Source organism: Drosophila tropicalis, unplaced genomic scaffold, assembly GCF_018151085.1.
Source record: "Drosophila tropicalis isolate 14030-0801.00 unplaced genomic scaffold, ASM1815108v1 contig_443, whole genome shotgun sequence".
NCBI classification, from domain to species: domain Eukaryota; kingdom Metazoa; phylum Arthropoda; class Insecta; order Diptera; family Drosophilidae; genus Drosophila; species Drosophila tropicalis.
The window spans coordinates 6,649,137-6,663,721 of record NW_027172907.1 but is presented as its reverse complement, the minus strand read 5'-3'; the positions used below and the strand labels follow the sequence as shown (position 1 = coordinate 6,663,721).

Below are 14,585 nucleotides of genomic sequence, written 5' to 3'. Positions count from 1 at the left end.
TCTGAGGATGCGTCTCTGTATGGAGTTTTCTTATTTAATCAAAATATCAGCTAACTAAATTTCTAAAATTAAAACTAATAACAGTTTTGAATTCGAAAACGCAAACAGACCCACATATGTATGTATGTAAATCTTAAAAGACTTTACCAAATATTGCCCATTAGAGTAGTTCCAATAGGAAATGTATTTGTTGGCTTTTTGAATCGTTTATATAAAAGTCCCAAACGAATTTTTGTTGTTAGTTTCCATTGCCAGTTGACTTTTCAATTCGTATCGTCTTTGAAGAGTCTATGAATATCATCTGATAATGCAATTCTAATTCTATATACCGATTATTAATGGGTTTACTTTTCTTACTTTTTGAGTTGACTACATTTAAGCAAGTTTTTCATTTCTATCTCTATCATTATTTGTAGTTTTTTTCTGTTTTTGTATTTTTGTTGATTATTGTTGTAGCTGAGGTTTCTTTTGGTTGCTATTGTTGTTGTGTTTTTGTTTTAGATTTTAACATTTTATATTGCACGTCATTACAGACAATTAAATGCAAAGTAGTTTCCTGCACTTGCTTTGGCCCCTATGCTTCGCCTCTGTGGCCCGGTACCTGCCGCCTCCCACGCCCACAAATGCGGGGCAAATGCAAAAAGTTGAGAAGTTAAACGCCGACACATAGTGGCGTGTAGTAACAACAACAACAACAACAGCAACAACAACTATAACATCAACACCAACAATGTTTCATTCATACATATGTGGCACAACAACAACAACAGACAGTGATTATTTGCAACACAGAGCATTACACTTGTTGTTGTTGTTGTTGTTTTTCTCTTTCCATGTTGCTTTCCTCGCTCTGCTTTTTTTTTTTTTTTTGTTGCTGTTGATTGCAAATCTACATACGGCGAATACACTTGCTTTCATATAAAACTCGTCTGAGAGATAAATATCAAAGTGATGGAGAGAGGGAGACGGTGGACAGCCAGAGCGAGAGACAGTGGGGGAAGGGACAGGGAAAGAAGAGAAGCTCTTGACGTTGAATTTTTCTTCTTTTTTTTTTTGCAACAATATATGTAGAAAAGGCCACAACAAAAACAATTATTATAAATACACATAGACTACATACAACTGACTCAACGAACTCTTCCTCCGCCTTCTCTCACTATCACTCTCTCTCTCTCTCTCACTCTCTCTATATGTATGTACGCAATTCACTTTGGCCTACAACCTGACGACAACTTCCGCCTTAGTTTCTTCTTCTTCTGCCCCGAGTCTTGAGTCGCTAGTCGAATCGCTTGAATGAGGTTGCAATTTATGCCACTTGCTACTTTTGCCACTTTATTATTATAATACACTAGGAAAAAAAAAGGAAAAAAAAAAAAACACCAGCAGAAACACAAAAACACAAATTACAAACAAAAAACATAAAAACGGAAAACACTTTTTCCCTGGTTGCAGTCGGTTGCCTATTATTTTCTGTCTTCAGCATAATTTTAAAGAGTTTAAAAAAGGTTTTGCAACTGATATTAATACAAAAATTGTTACATTTGATTATACAATTTGGAAAGTCACTGGAAATTATATACAACTATACACTTCCTCCGATCGATCAATGAAATTTTAAGTAGGCAAACCCTTGATCGAATTCCTGGCCTGTCATTCCAATGGATTCTAAATTTTAGATGTATATAATACAGAAGGCCCTTAGATTGACTTTTAAGGAATAGATGAAAAAGTTCATCAAATTGAATTACGGAAAATTGGTTAGTTTAAAAATTGGTTATTGATTTAGCATAACTATTTGCGTTTATTTTACGAGTGCCTTAATTATTGCTAGAAATTCGCAACATAAATTAGCAACGTAAACTTGGAGATTTTATTAACATTTTCAATTGTAAATTCTGTTTAAATGTTCTTTCGAGTAACAAAAGTGTGAGGATAATAAATAATGCAAAGTCAGTCAGAGTTTTAGTAGAGTCACTCAACCCCGAGACGAGTGACGAACCCTTCAACAAACCGCACGCACACACACACACCCACCTACATAGACTCATACCCCCATCCCCTATATCTATACATTCAAACCTTCCAATTGCAACCCCCAACTCGATTTACGTGCGCAATTGTGCGCTAAAACCAAACATGAATATTTTCACTTATTATTTTCATACATAGAAAATACAAAAAGAAAAAAAAAAGAACGAAAGAAACTAGAGTGAGAGAGTGAGAAAGGGGGGAGAACGTAACAGGACAGGAAATCGACTCTGGGCCTCTATTGAGCCGTGAATATGTTGGAATATATAATCAAGTGGAGGTCTTCCCCGCCTCAAACCAACGACCTTGTCTGCTTGGTGTTGGTGGTTGGTGGAATAAAAATATATATGTAAAAAAAAAAAACATAAAGAAGCATTCTCCCTTTTTGCCGCCCTTTTGGACTCGTTTCAACTTCTGAGTCTCAAGTCGATGCGAGTCAATCACCGCCAGACGATGACGCGCAACAGAACAGAACAGAACAGAAGAAGGAGGAGAAACGACAACGACAACGACATCGATGAGGACGAGAACGAGGACAAGGCACATCACTTGCTTCGTTTGGCTCACAAGTGTATCATAATAATATTAAATTTGATTTCCAGCCTGACTGCCCCTGCCTCTGCCTCTGCCTCTGATTCAGCCACAGTCAGGCTCAGGCTGTGAACAGAAATTGCGCTGATTGCGCAAAAGTATCGATGACTTCTCAACAGCCTTTGCTTCGGTTTTGGTCCTCCTGCACATCCTCGACATCCTCTGCAACATCATCATCATCACCGTCGTCCTCATCGTTGTCGTGGGCGTTGACTTCCTCCTCCTCAACTCCCCCATCCCTCCACCCCCTTAATCAAATTTGTGCGAAAAAAAGAAGAAAGACGCAAAAAACAAATTCCACTTGGCCATACCGAATAATGCCATTTGCTGAAACATTGTATATGCTGAGAATACATTCGCTTAAATATACAAATAAATGTTGCATATGTTGAATTACATCCTGCAATGACTTCTAGATACCCTGTAAACGAAAGCAACATCAAGTCAACTTTGGATGCAGTTCAAGTAAAAGTAAATGGCATCCAACATACTCTTCTTCAAGCCAACCCTTTCTTCCTTTCGTTTAACTGGGCATAAACATAAATAAATAGTAAAATTTCTGGCTTGTGTTTTTATGGTAAACTTGGTTTACTACTACTGCACTCTCTGTACATTGTAAGAAGACTTGATGGCAAAACTAAAAACGAAAAACAAATGAAATTTGGTAACAAAAACTTTGATCTTTTGATAATCAGAATTACAGACAAACATACAGTTTAAACGCATGATCATATAATGATCTATAATATCAATCCCAAGCAATCGCAATTAGAAATAGACTGGAGAACCGTGGAAGAAATATATGCCAAAACCTTTAAATCACTCATTCGAAACCCTTAAGGATAGTTGTCATTTGGAAAACTTTAGAAATTCTTCTTAATAGTTTTCCTACTTTCATGAATTTTAGACAATTTGCTGTTCAGTTTTTAGCCTTTTGATTTCTTTAGTTTTTCAAGTGTATTAAATTGTATTCATTTAAAATGTGACATGATTAAATGAAGAAATATGGATATTTCTGTAGAGAGGTTTATAATGGAAAATTGGGATTGGAATGAAAACATTTCCCACGGTAGTCTTCCACCCCTGCCCTCCATCTTCTACACCGTTTCGACCACTTTGAATCTAAATCCCTCTCTAACCCTCACACTCTCTTTGAAATTCTCAGCGCAAATATTGTATGGGTAGAAATTTATTGCTTTGTCATTTGCCTCACTTTTAGTTTATTTTTTTTGCATACTTAATTATCTTATGCACCCCTACACCTCTGCCTCAGACCCTGTCCGCACCTCTGGCCCCATCTAACCCATCTAATGTGTATATCCCCAAACCCCACGCAACGTCCGCTTTGGTTTGTCGATTGCAGCAGCAGCAACAACATCGACTGCAGCGTCGTCGTCGTCGTCGTCGTCGACATTGCTGGCCGCTGGCATTTGAAAATTTTATTATTTAGCGGATGTTTAATTGTATCTATTTAATTTTCGTATGCAGTTTTCGTCGCCGCCGTCGTCGTCGTTTGTTTTCATTTTCGTTTTCATTTGCAATTGCAATTGGAATTGCAATTGTCATTTATTTTTTTGCTTTATTATTTCTTGCCGCAACAGCAGCAGCAGCAGCAGCCCCAACCGAACCGGAGAATAACAATTAAACTAAATTTAAATTATATGTGTAATGCTTTCAGTTTGCTTCCCAATCCCACCCTCCTCTCTCTCTCTCTTTCCTGAATCTTACCTCTGTGATCACTCCCTGCATTTGGACTTGTTTTTTTTTTTTGTTTTGTTTTGCTGTTCAGCCCCAACATTCGTCATCAACATCGTAACAGAGTATAGCAGAGTCGGGAAAAGGGAAACCTATGGTTGATCTAGCTGCTGTATATATATTTTATTCATTATTTCTCGTACCTTACAACTAAAATGGGGCGTATCGGTTCATAATCTATCCACACTCGAACTTCAATCAGCATATTCATTTATCAAATCGAAATCAGTGCAAATGGAAGAGGGACAATTTGAATTTTGTTAAATTTATTCTATTGTTACTTTGTTTAGGCTAATAACCTCATTAGGTCAATCACTTTTATTGCATGCAACGAACCTAATATTCAGATCCCAAACCTATCGATTAATTATCGATTATTAAACATCTCCAAATGGATAAAATCTTCTCTTTCTAACGAAATGTTTTCGTATTTAATTTGATGTGGTTAATACTTATCAAAGTTTTGTTGAATGTTTCATATTACAGTCCTAAGACGAAGAAATTAACTGAAGGTTTTAAGGTCTTTCTCGAGTTTGGCTTCGGGTATTATCACAGATCGGTCTTTCTTTTGATCATTCAAAGTATTTCCTTTATTTTTCTTTAAATTTTAATTTGTATTTGTTTTGTTGTACTTGTATTATAATTTCTACTTAGCCAAACCGAGGATGTGATGCAACAGAGAGTCGCCCCGTCCGACCGTCCGTCCGTCCGCCCGTCTCTCTTTTTTTTTTGCTTTGATTTCATTTTTCATTTTCCATTATAGTATTTTCCCTCTGCTCTGTTATTTCTCAAATAAATCGCACACATTTTGTATGCAATTATTACTTATTATTATTGTATTTTTTTCTTCGTTTTGTTGTTTCTTTTTAACGTTGTCTTTCCCCCTCTCTCTCTATCTCTATCTTTCTATGTGTAGCATTTGTTGTTGTTGTTTTCTGGGCCGTAAGTCAATGCGAAAAAGGAAAAATGTTTTGTTGTTGTTTGATGAAAAGTAACATTTGCATAATGCAGCGCCGGAAATTGTTATTAGTAGTTGTGGGTTTTGTGTTAGTTTTTAGTTTTTTTTTTTTTTTTTTTTAGTGCCATGAATTGCACTTTTAAATGCTGCCTTTGACTTGGCATATTTTATTGTATTGTATAGTACATGAAATTTATTTATATGCAAATTTAATTTTTTGTTAAAAAAAATAGCTACAATGTTTTGCTATTTGTGTAAATGCAAATTCTGTTGCCACTGAGAGCGACTAAACAATCAAAAAATGTTTCAACAAAAATTTTCACATGTGATTGCCATCTCTTCGCACAATAAATGACTGGAGATTTACCAATTTTGTATACCTACATATATTTTTAATATATATATATAAATAAAATCGCACTTAATGATAGTTAATTGGCCACTTCCTGTTTAGTTGGTTAGTCGGTCGGTTGATTGTTCGGTTGGTTAGTCGGTTGGTTGGCTTATTGTTTTGCTCCATCAACAAAATCCAACTTTATCGCCTTTAATGCCAGTTTGTCACCTGACACGTCGACAACAAAAGTTCACATAGTTAGACAGAGACAGAGAAGGAGAAGGCGGGAGAGAGTGAGAGGGAGAATGCAGAGGAAAACAAAAAAAAACTAGCCATGTACTTAGTTAGCCGGAAAGGAAGCCACAAAGGACCAAGCACCGAAAGGAGAACGAAAAATGGCGAATGAACGCGCACAAAAGCCGTGAACAAAGCTTTAACTTTACAGCTTTCAACTAAATTAATTTACTTTTACTACCCACAACACAAGGCGACTTTAGGGGCAAGCTGACTAAACTTTGCATTCTTGTTCAACACTTATTTCACAAGTACTTAATTGGCCATCAGCACCCACCCAGTGTGAACGGAGAAATGATGCTAACAAAAACTGTTTAGAAGTGACCAAAGGAGTTGAGCAAATCTTTTGAGCCAATTGTTTTTAGCATTAGTCCTTGGATTCGACTTATTTTTAGGAAATGCTTCAACATCCCAAAGGCGATCAAGAGCAAGATAATCGGATTAATATAGTTAATGCTTTCGTAATGATTAACAGTATTCTAGTCTATAAAAAATAAATATTTTCAAGTACTATTTAAATAGATTGAATAAGTAAAAGACAATTCTTGGTTCCCCTTCGATGAAACCATTGCACTTGTCCTATACAGAAGAAAGCAATCTCCTGAAGAAGGATTTCGGGTTGTATAACATAATAGAAAGACCAACTAATTGAAGTTGTTTATATAGCTAATTACTAGGATAACAAAAATGGAAAAATGTAAACTTTATTTCAGAAGAGGAAGCAAAAGTCATGACATATCAAATCACATTTGATTTATTTGAAAGCAACTTCTTGAAAACTTTCCCGGATCGAATCTAATACTAACAAAAAGTTACATTTACTTGAAATTAATATTGTAAATTATGTTACTATTAGCTCTAACTAGCTTTGACTTTTAAGAGAATAACTTTATTCGATAGCTTTCTCTGTAAGTTTTCCTTTTGCTAATGTCTTTCGGAAAGGGTAAGCAATTCTTTTTTTATTTTGTGTTTTTGTACACTTTTTCATTACACAAATTGTTATAAATGAAATACAATTAAATATTGGGCTTGGCGGCGGTATCGGACTGTGGCAATTGGATGGAGGTGTGGTAGAGGGGGATGGGGCGTGGTTGTGTAAATGCAGATTACGTATACGCCGCGTTGAGCCTTGGTTAAAATCAAAGTTGTTGCCTGGTTGGTTGGTCGTCTGCCCGGCCCTTCCACCGCCCTCCTTCAAAATCCTGCAGGCTGCCAACAGGCAACACCGCAGAGCTAATGCCAGACCCTGGCTAGGCAATAAGTCAACCAGAAGCAAACAAAAGGCCACCGCAAACCCACAAAGTGTCCAACCACAAAAACGAACCAACAGAAGACGAAAAAGGGGCAAGAAGGAACGGGAATGCCGAGAGGGCCAAAGGGGTAATGGGGGCATGCGAATGGGAATGAAATTGGATGGAGGGAGAAGTGCGAAGTGCAAGCTCTGACTGCCATTTTTATTATTTACTAAATTGGCGCCAAATGCAAAAAGCAAAACGACGAAGGAAAATCTCCATTAAACTACAGTTTTGTTGCTTAGTTAAGATTTTTCCCTTTCATACCCTGTACGCGAATTTGGGGATATGCCAGCTCATGATGCATTCTCATTGATCAGTATTAAATGGCAGAGTAGATCAAGATGCTTAATATTATAATGCAGACACGATGGAAATATTTTAATCACTAAAAGGGCGCTGAGGTGCTCAATTGAGAGTCATTACATTCCATTTCCAAAGCATTTGCGGTTACTGGGTGACTTCAAGTCGTCCAAGTTATTTTCCTTTGACATTTCTTTTCACTTCGCTTATTTTTTGTTCTTGTTTTTGTTGCCGCTTTTCCTCTATTTTGTGGTTTGTATTTTGTGTTCTTGCTGTTGTTGTGTGTTGGCCAGGACAATAAAAAATGCGCAAAAGAAATTGCAGCGCTAGAGTAAAGCAAATAAAATTAATTGAATTCCAATCAACTAGAAATTGCACGACGGGCAATGACGACAAAAACAAAAACCATCGAGTTGGGGGGCTAGCCACATGGTGGGGTAATGGGGGGGGGGTTAACAATAAAAAATATTAAATTGTAAAAAGGCAAAAGCAATTTAATTGTAAGTAAAAACGGCGACCCAAGTCGAACCGAAGCGACCAACTGACGCCAGGGCATAATAAGTATTTTTGTTCTTTTACCATTTCCCCCGTCTTGCCCTAACCCCTCTCTCACTCTTCCCCTGTCTTTCATTCTGTTGCTGTTCTTTTTTTTTTTTATATTATAATGTAATTTTATGATTTTGCCGCCATTTTCTTGCTAAATTAAAGCATAAATAGAAATAGCAAAAAAAAAAAGATGTATATAAATATATAAGAACAAGTAGAAGAAAACTGGCTAAAGGAAAGGCCAAACGGGGAGTTACTTGGCTAAGTCAATGGCAATGGCTAGCGAGAGGTGTGTGTTGCGGGGTAGGAGTTTCGGTAGAGTCTTGGTGGCGTCTTTAGGGGGTTTGGGGAATGGGAGACAACGCAGTCAATTTGCATAAAACCGATCGATATTTTTGATTACATTTACAATACATAGTAGAAAAAGTACAAAAAAAAAAGCCCGTAGGGTCGAACTTAATTTAGATATAACAATACCTTGATACACTTCCACAACATTGAATGATCGTTAAACCGACCTGTCCTAACTATATAGGCCTAAACAATCGAATCCTTTTAAGGATGTGAAATCTACATTTAGAATTATAGCCAAAGGGTTTGGTTTGGTCCATGATCATGGCATTATCCATGGGATATTTGGAATACTCTACATGACAAGGCGGGATTTGTTTCATCTTTAATTATTATAACATCCAAATTTGAAATAAATGAACTCAACAAAATCGTATTTTTCCATAGAGGGAAAGTTGTAAATGATTGAGATACGAAATGATATATGCCCATCTGATGACTTCTATATAAGACTGACATCAATTATCTATTTAACAAGCAAATAGACCTATCAATCGATATACCCTCAAATGGTTAGGGTATACATAAAAGAGACAGTGTACCGGTTTCTTCTAGACACGAGGTCGCCGTTGGTGCGGGTTGTTGGTAGGTAAGAGACACACACAAAGAGAAAGAGAGATGGCCATAGCTACTGAGAGTGATAGAGAGGGAAGCGGACACTAAATATATAATTTTGTCATTTAAATTGCCCAGTCCTTCCCAACCTCCAACCTAATACCTCCAGTCGCCATGTCTTCACTCTTCCCCATCGCTCCACCTGACCCCATTCTTGAGACTTAAAATGCGCTTAAATGTAAAATAAATACAATTATATTTCTAGAACAAAAAAGAGGAGAGAAAAAAGAAATAATAATAAAAAGAAAATGCAAAATTAGAAGCAGCCGCGGCGACAGCAGCAGCAGCAGCAGCGGACAACGACAAAGGCAACGGCATATTAATTACTATACAAGGCATAATTTATATGGGCGTGGCAGAGGAAAATTTATCTATATATATAAATATATATTCTTACATCTATATACTTATATATATATATATATAAATTATAAATTGAGCTTTGTGCTCAACGCAGCACAGCGAACAGAAAGCAGCACAAAGAAGGCTGCAAAGGTCAATGGTAAGGCGCCAAAGGAATTAAAATCCTCAGACACAGGGACATGGGTTACGAGCTATGTGAGGAGTGAAGGTGGGGGAACAGGGGGGCATACCCACACACACAAAGACAATGGAAAGGCCAAGAGGTTCAAGCAAATGAAATTGAAGTTGATTTTTTTTTTTTTTTTGTTCCTTTTCTTTTCAATTTCAATGAAATCGCATTAAAATAATCAAGCCAAGGGTTGAACCTTCATGTAAGATGGGCATATGGACAAAGGGTTCATAATGTTGACCTCTGGGTACATTCTCGGCTTCTTCAATTCTAAAATTATAGAATTTGATATTGAAATTAAAACTCTATTTGGTAAATTCAATGGTAATTGATTATCATATCATATTTCGATTGATTTCATGGGATAATTTTTATAATATAAGAAAATTAATTCAGAGTTTTCTTTGACCAAGTTCCGTCAATAGTTTTTAACTTTTAATGCCTAAACTACTTGAGAATTATGAAAGAATAAGAAAAAGTTTACGAACCAAAGTTGAAGTTTATAATTTACTTGTTAATTGTTAAATATATATACAATTTGCTGAAAGTGTCCTTAAACCTTAGCCAACTCTCTCTCTCTCTCAGTTTCTTCTTTTCTCTATCTCTTACTCTCTGTCCATAGGTTTCTCAGCATTGACCTTTTGAAACTTTGATGTTTCTCCTAACCATTAAAGCTATATTTGTCGCATGCAAGATTTACCCTTCAGCCCCTTTAATTGATTCTCTCTAGATAGTTGTATATGTATGTATGTACAGATAACTGTATATGTATATGTATAATATATAACTGTTCACCTTTTTGGCCTGCTTATGACCTTCTCTTTATCCACACACACACACAGATTTCATTTCACTTCAGTGTTCATGTGTTTGTGTGTCCGCTATAATTCTATTTGTGTTTCTAATTACATTGACTTGTGTTCATGTGTCTGTCTCTGTGTATGTGTGTTTATGCGGTGTGTTTTCAAAAAATTTAAAAATTCAATATAATGAAATTTACTTAATTGTATAACACACGTAATTAATTCACTTTGTATATGCTAATTCGTGTCTAAGTGGCGTATTAAATTTTCAAAATGTCTTCCAATATTTATGTCCAAGCACGTGTCGATTATTACACGAAAGTCTTTCACTCTTTCCTGATGTATGCGTGTGTGTGTGTGTGTGTGCGCAAGTTTTGACATAAATTTCTTAAATGCCAAGATTAGGTAAAGTTGTAAAATTATTTCACATTTAATTAAAATCAATAAATACAAAAGATTATAGTTCTCAGGTTTTCTGTTGTTAACAGGGTGTTTCCCAAATGAGTAACCCTGTTAATATTTTAAATGGTTGCAATCTTTTTTTGGGGCACTGTGTCAAATTCATTTCTTCTTGAAGTGGATTCTAATTTGGATTTTCATCAATAGATTGGTCAACAATTTGGCGTCTTTCTATTGATTTCTTTGCTGGCTTAAGTTTATTTTGGGACACCCTGTATACAAATATATTTATATATATAAATACATACTCATGGCTATGGTAAAGTGTAAGCACAACTTAAGCACCGTAAAACTGTAAAATTTACAATGCAACTACTCAAGTCTGAAAATGTAATAAAATATTTGCGTTTTTGCAGTTTGCACACACACACACACACACACACACACACATGTGTGTATTTATGTGTAGAGAATACACATAGACACAACACGTACGTATATGAGCAAGCAAACGACCCATCGACCAGTAAGTAAGGAAAACCTTCGTCTCGATTCCTCGAGTCTTTTGGTAGTTCACAGGACATGCCTCTCCAATGGTAAGTTGGTTTGTTGGTTGGGCCAAGGCGAAACGTAACCAAACTATGACTCAGTCTTGACTTCACCCCTCCTCCTCCTCCTCCTCCCCCTTCGCACTGTTCATTCTTTACTCTTACCACCAATTCGCCTGTCAGCCAGTTTACAATGTAAACGCGAAAATGCGACAGCAGTGCATAAAAATCCTTCGGGCCCCCTGCGAGAGACGATGGCGATTTTTATGCGTTTAAACATTTTCATTACAAAAATTGCATTGAGTGTCGGCTAGGTGGATCATGATTCGACCAAGAGTGTTGGTGTGGGTGTGGGTGTGGGTGGGGGTAATGTGGTGTGGTGTGAAATTGGATTGAGGGAGCATCAGAGAGGAAGACACACACCCACACACAGAGGGAGAGAAACGTAGGGAGTGAGAAAAGTCGAGGAGAGTGGGAATAAGTTTTTTGTTGTGTTGTTGTCATTAAATCTGCAGCGATAAAATCAATTTATGTCAATTTCTTGTACAGACCAAAGCTTTTAATTAAAAACTTGAGTGACCAAACGAAACGAAACGAAACGGAACCAAAACCAAAACCAAAGTAAAAACTCCACGTAAAAACCTGCAAAGGCAGGAAGGAAGGCAGCAAAACGTATTCCACCCTCATGTTGCCATCAATTTATGCAATTTATAAAATAAATATAAAAAATGAAAAACGAAAAGAATTATAGCCAAATGCACGAGACAAGGAATTTATTAATAATGCAAATACATAAAAACAGAAAATCAACCCCTGATTATACAGATAGTATAGCCTAGGCGAATGGTGCGGGCTTGTTCGTCCTCCCACTCACCCACCCACTTTCTCACCCACTCACTCACTCACTCATTCACTCACTCACTCACTCACTCACTGCTCACTGTGTAGCATTCACGGCTTGAATCTACCACCCAACAGTCGCGATATTGAGTCGCTCTTGTTGAGGGCCCCTGCCAGCCGCCAGTTGCCTGGGCTTAATCTATTATTTAAATATGAAAAAATAAAAAATGAAAATAAAAAAAAAAAAAAAATAAAATGAGAAAATATAAAGAAGGTTGCAATTGAAATTGTAATGGAAACCATCGAACACGTTAATACTCTCTATCGATTTCGTTATGCAAATCAAAAGTCATGCCTCTGATCGAATACGGTTTTGAAGGCTTTTTCGAAATGTTCCAGTTGGATTTGTTTTACAAAGGACACTTATAAATAATATAGCATACTTTTAGGTATCAAATATACCATATATGCGAACAATATCAAATATACTATATAGCGAAATGTTCCAGTTAGATTTGTTTTGCAAAGGTCATCCCCAAAGGACACTTACAAATAATATAGCATACTTTTAAGTATCAAATATACTATATATGCGAAAAAGAGTTATGTTTGCTTTTTAAGTATTTAAAGGACATTCACAAATAGTGTAGCATACTTTTGGAATCAAATTCTACAAAATATGGCTAAACGCTCAAAACTCTTAGTAAAAGTTGTTCATTTTAGACGCTTTACAAAGAATTGACTTCCTTTAATGCTTCCTTTGGCTTTCCAAGGTGATCAACACATTCTTATGGAATAAAAATGTAAAGGATTTGTAATTCATTCTAAAGAAGATTTCCATGATCTGAATGCCCGATTCTTGCTATTACGTTGGGCATACCCTTCATTTGGTTAGGTAACATCAGAAAAAAAAAACTTGCCCTGACAAATATGGCGCAAGCAAGGGCGAGCTATGAAAAATTACCAACGATGGTTCTGCTGCTGTCTCTCATCTTCTTGTTGCTGTTGTTGTTGTTGTTGTTGGCCATCATCTAATATTTATATACGTTATATAAAATATAATAATGATGCCTGCCAAGGACTACTTGCCTGCCAAAATACGCGGCAAATATTCAATATAATTTATAATTTAAATAATACCCACTAGAGAAATTGTGTGCAAAAGGTGTGGCGAGAGAGAGAGAGAGCGAATGGTGGCGTCTCGCATTACTAGCATCGTATAGAATGAAAATGAGATGGAACGGAACTATGACTGCTTTATATATTTGAATATTAAATGCTGCTGCCACACTGAGATGCTGTCGCATCGACGACGACGACGGCAGCGACGGCGACGTTGCCTTTTATAATTTTTCATTAAACTTGGCAATAAAAGTTTTTCGCCAGCCCGGCTGGGTGAACGGAAAGAGAGCGCGTGAAAAAAACCGTATATAATAAATGACATTATGGCATATTTATGACTGCTAATAATTTATATGCAGCCGCAGCCACAGCCACAGCCGCAGTCTGCGTCTCCATCTTCGTCTCAGTCTTTGCAGAGCTGAGCAAGTTGCCATTTTTTTTCATTCTTTCTTTTGGCTGCTTTTCTTTTTTCGTTGCATAAAGTAAAATTTTAAAAATTTTTGTTTTTTTTTTTTTTAAGTTAAGGGATTACAATTTGCAAATCTTGAATTTTAAAAAATCGACGTCTCTCTCTCTCTCTCTCTCTCTCTCTGTTTGTTGGCAAAAATGAAATCGAGATTAGAAAATTTGTTTAGTTAGCAAGGATCACTGCCCAAATGATGTGCAAGTCCAGGCCCGGAAGGTGAAATTTATGGCTCATATTTGTTTCCTGTTAAATCCAAAATGTTAGTGAAAAGTAGTCAAAGGATGGGCAATGAGGGCCTAAGGCTGGTTTGTTTTTTCTCCATACATTCTGATTACATTACACTATTGTCTAAATTTTTTCTCCCTCCCTCCACTCCACTCAAAAATTCCCAGTCTAAGGGGTATCCCCCCTCTTTTTGGCTCTTTTTGTTGTCGTTTTCAAAAAGTATTGTTTAAAATTGATGCTATTTTCTGGTCTGTTCTTCCAATTCGATCGTTTTGCTTTAATACTGAGAACAGACCATCAATAATGAATAACTTTTGGCCACATATAGACTCTGACTAATTTATAGTTGATTTGTCCTTAATTAGAGCTTAAGAAGTCAACACAAACTGAAGAAACTTTAACCATGCCTCAGTTTAATATTGGTTAATTTGGTTAATCATTGACTCGAAAATTATTGAAGCCTGCACTGAGTTAATGTTACTTAATCTATAACATTGGCTTAAGAGATTCACATAACGGGGGATGGCAAAAGGTCTGCGGTGGGGGTGAGAGGGAAAAACGAAAAGCTTTTTGTCATTGACAG

The 14,585-nt window shown here is 36.5% G+C and overlaps 1 protein-coding gene across 2 annotated transcripts in view; it reads right to left on the bottom strand.

Annotated features, from left to right (window-relative positions):
* bab1 (bric a brac 1) overlaps nucleotides 1–14,585 on the bottom strand; it is a 76,576-nt gene that overhangs the window by 23,893 nt on the left and 38,098 nt on the right. The gene's annotated exons all lie outside the window — the stretch shown is intronic.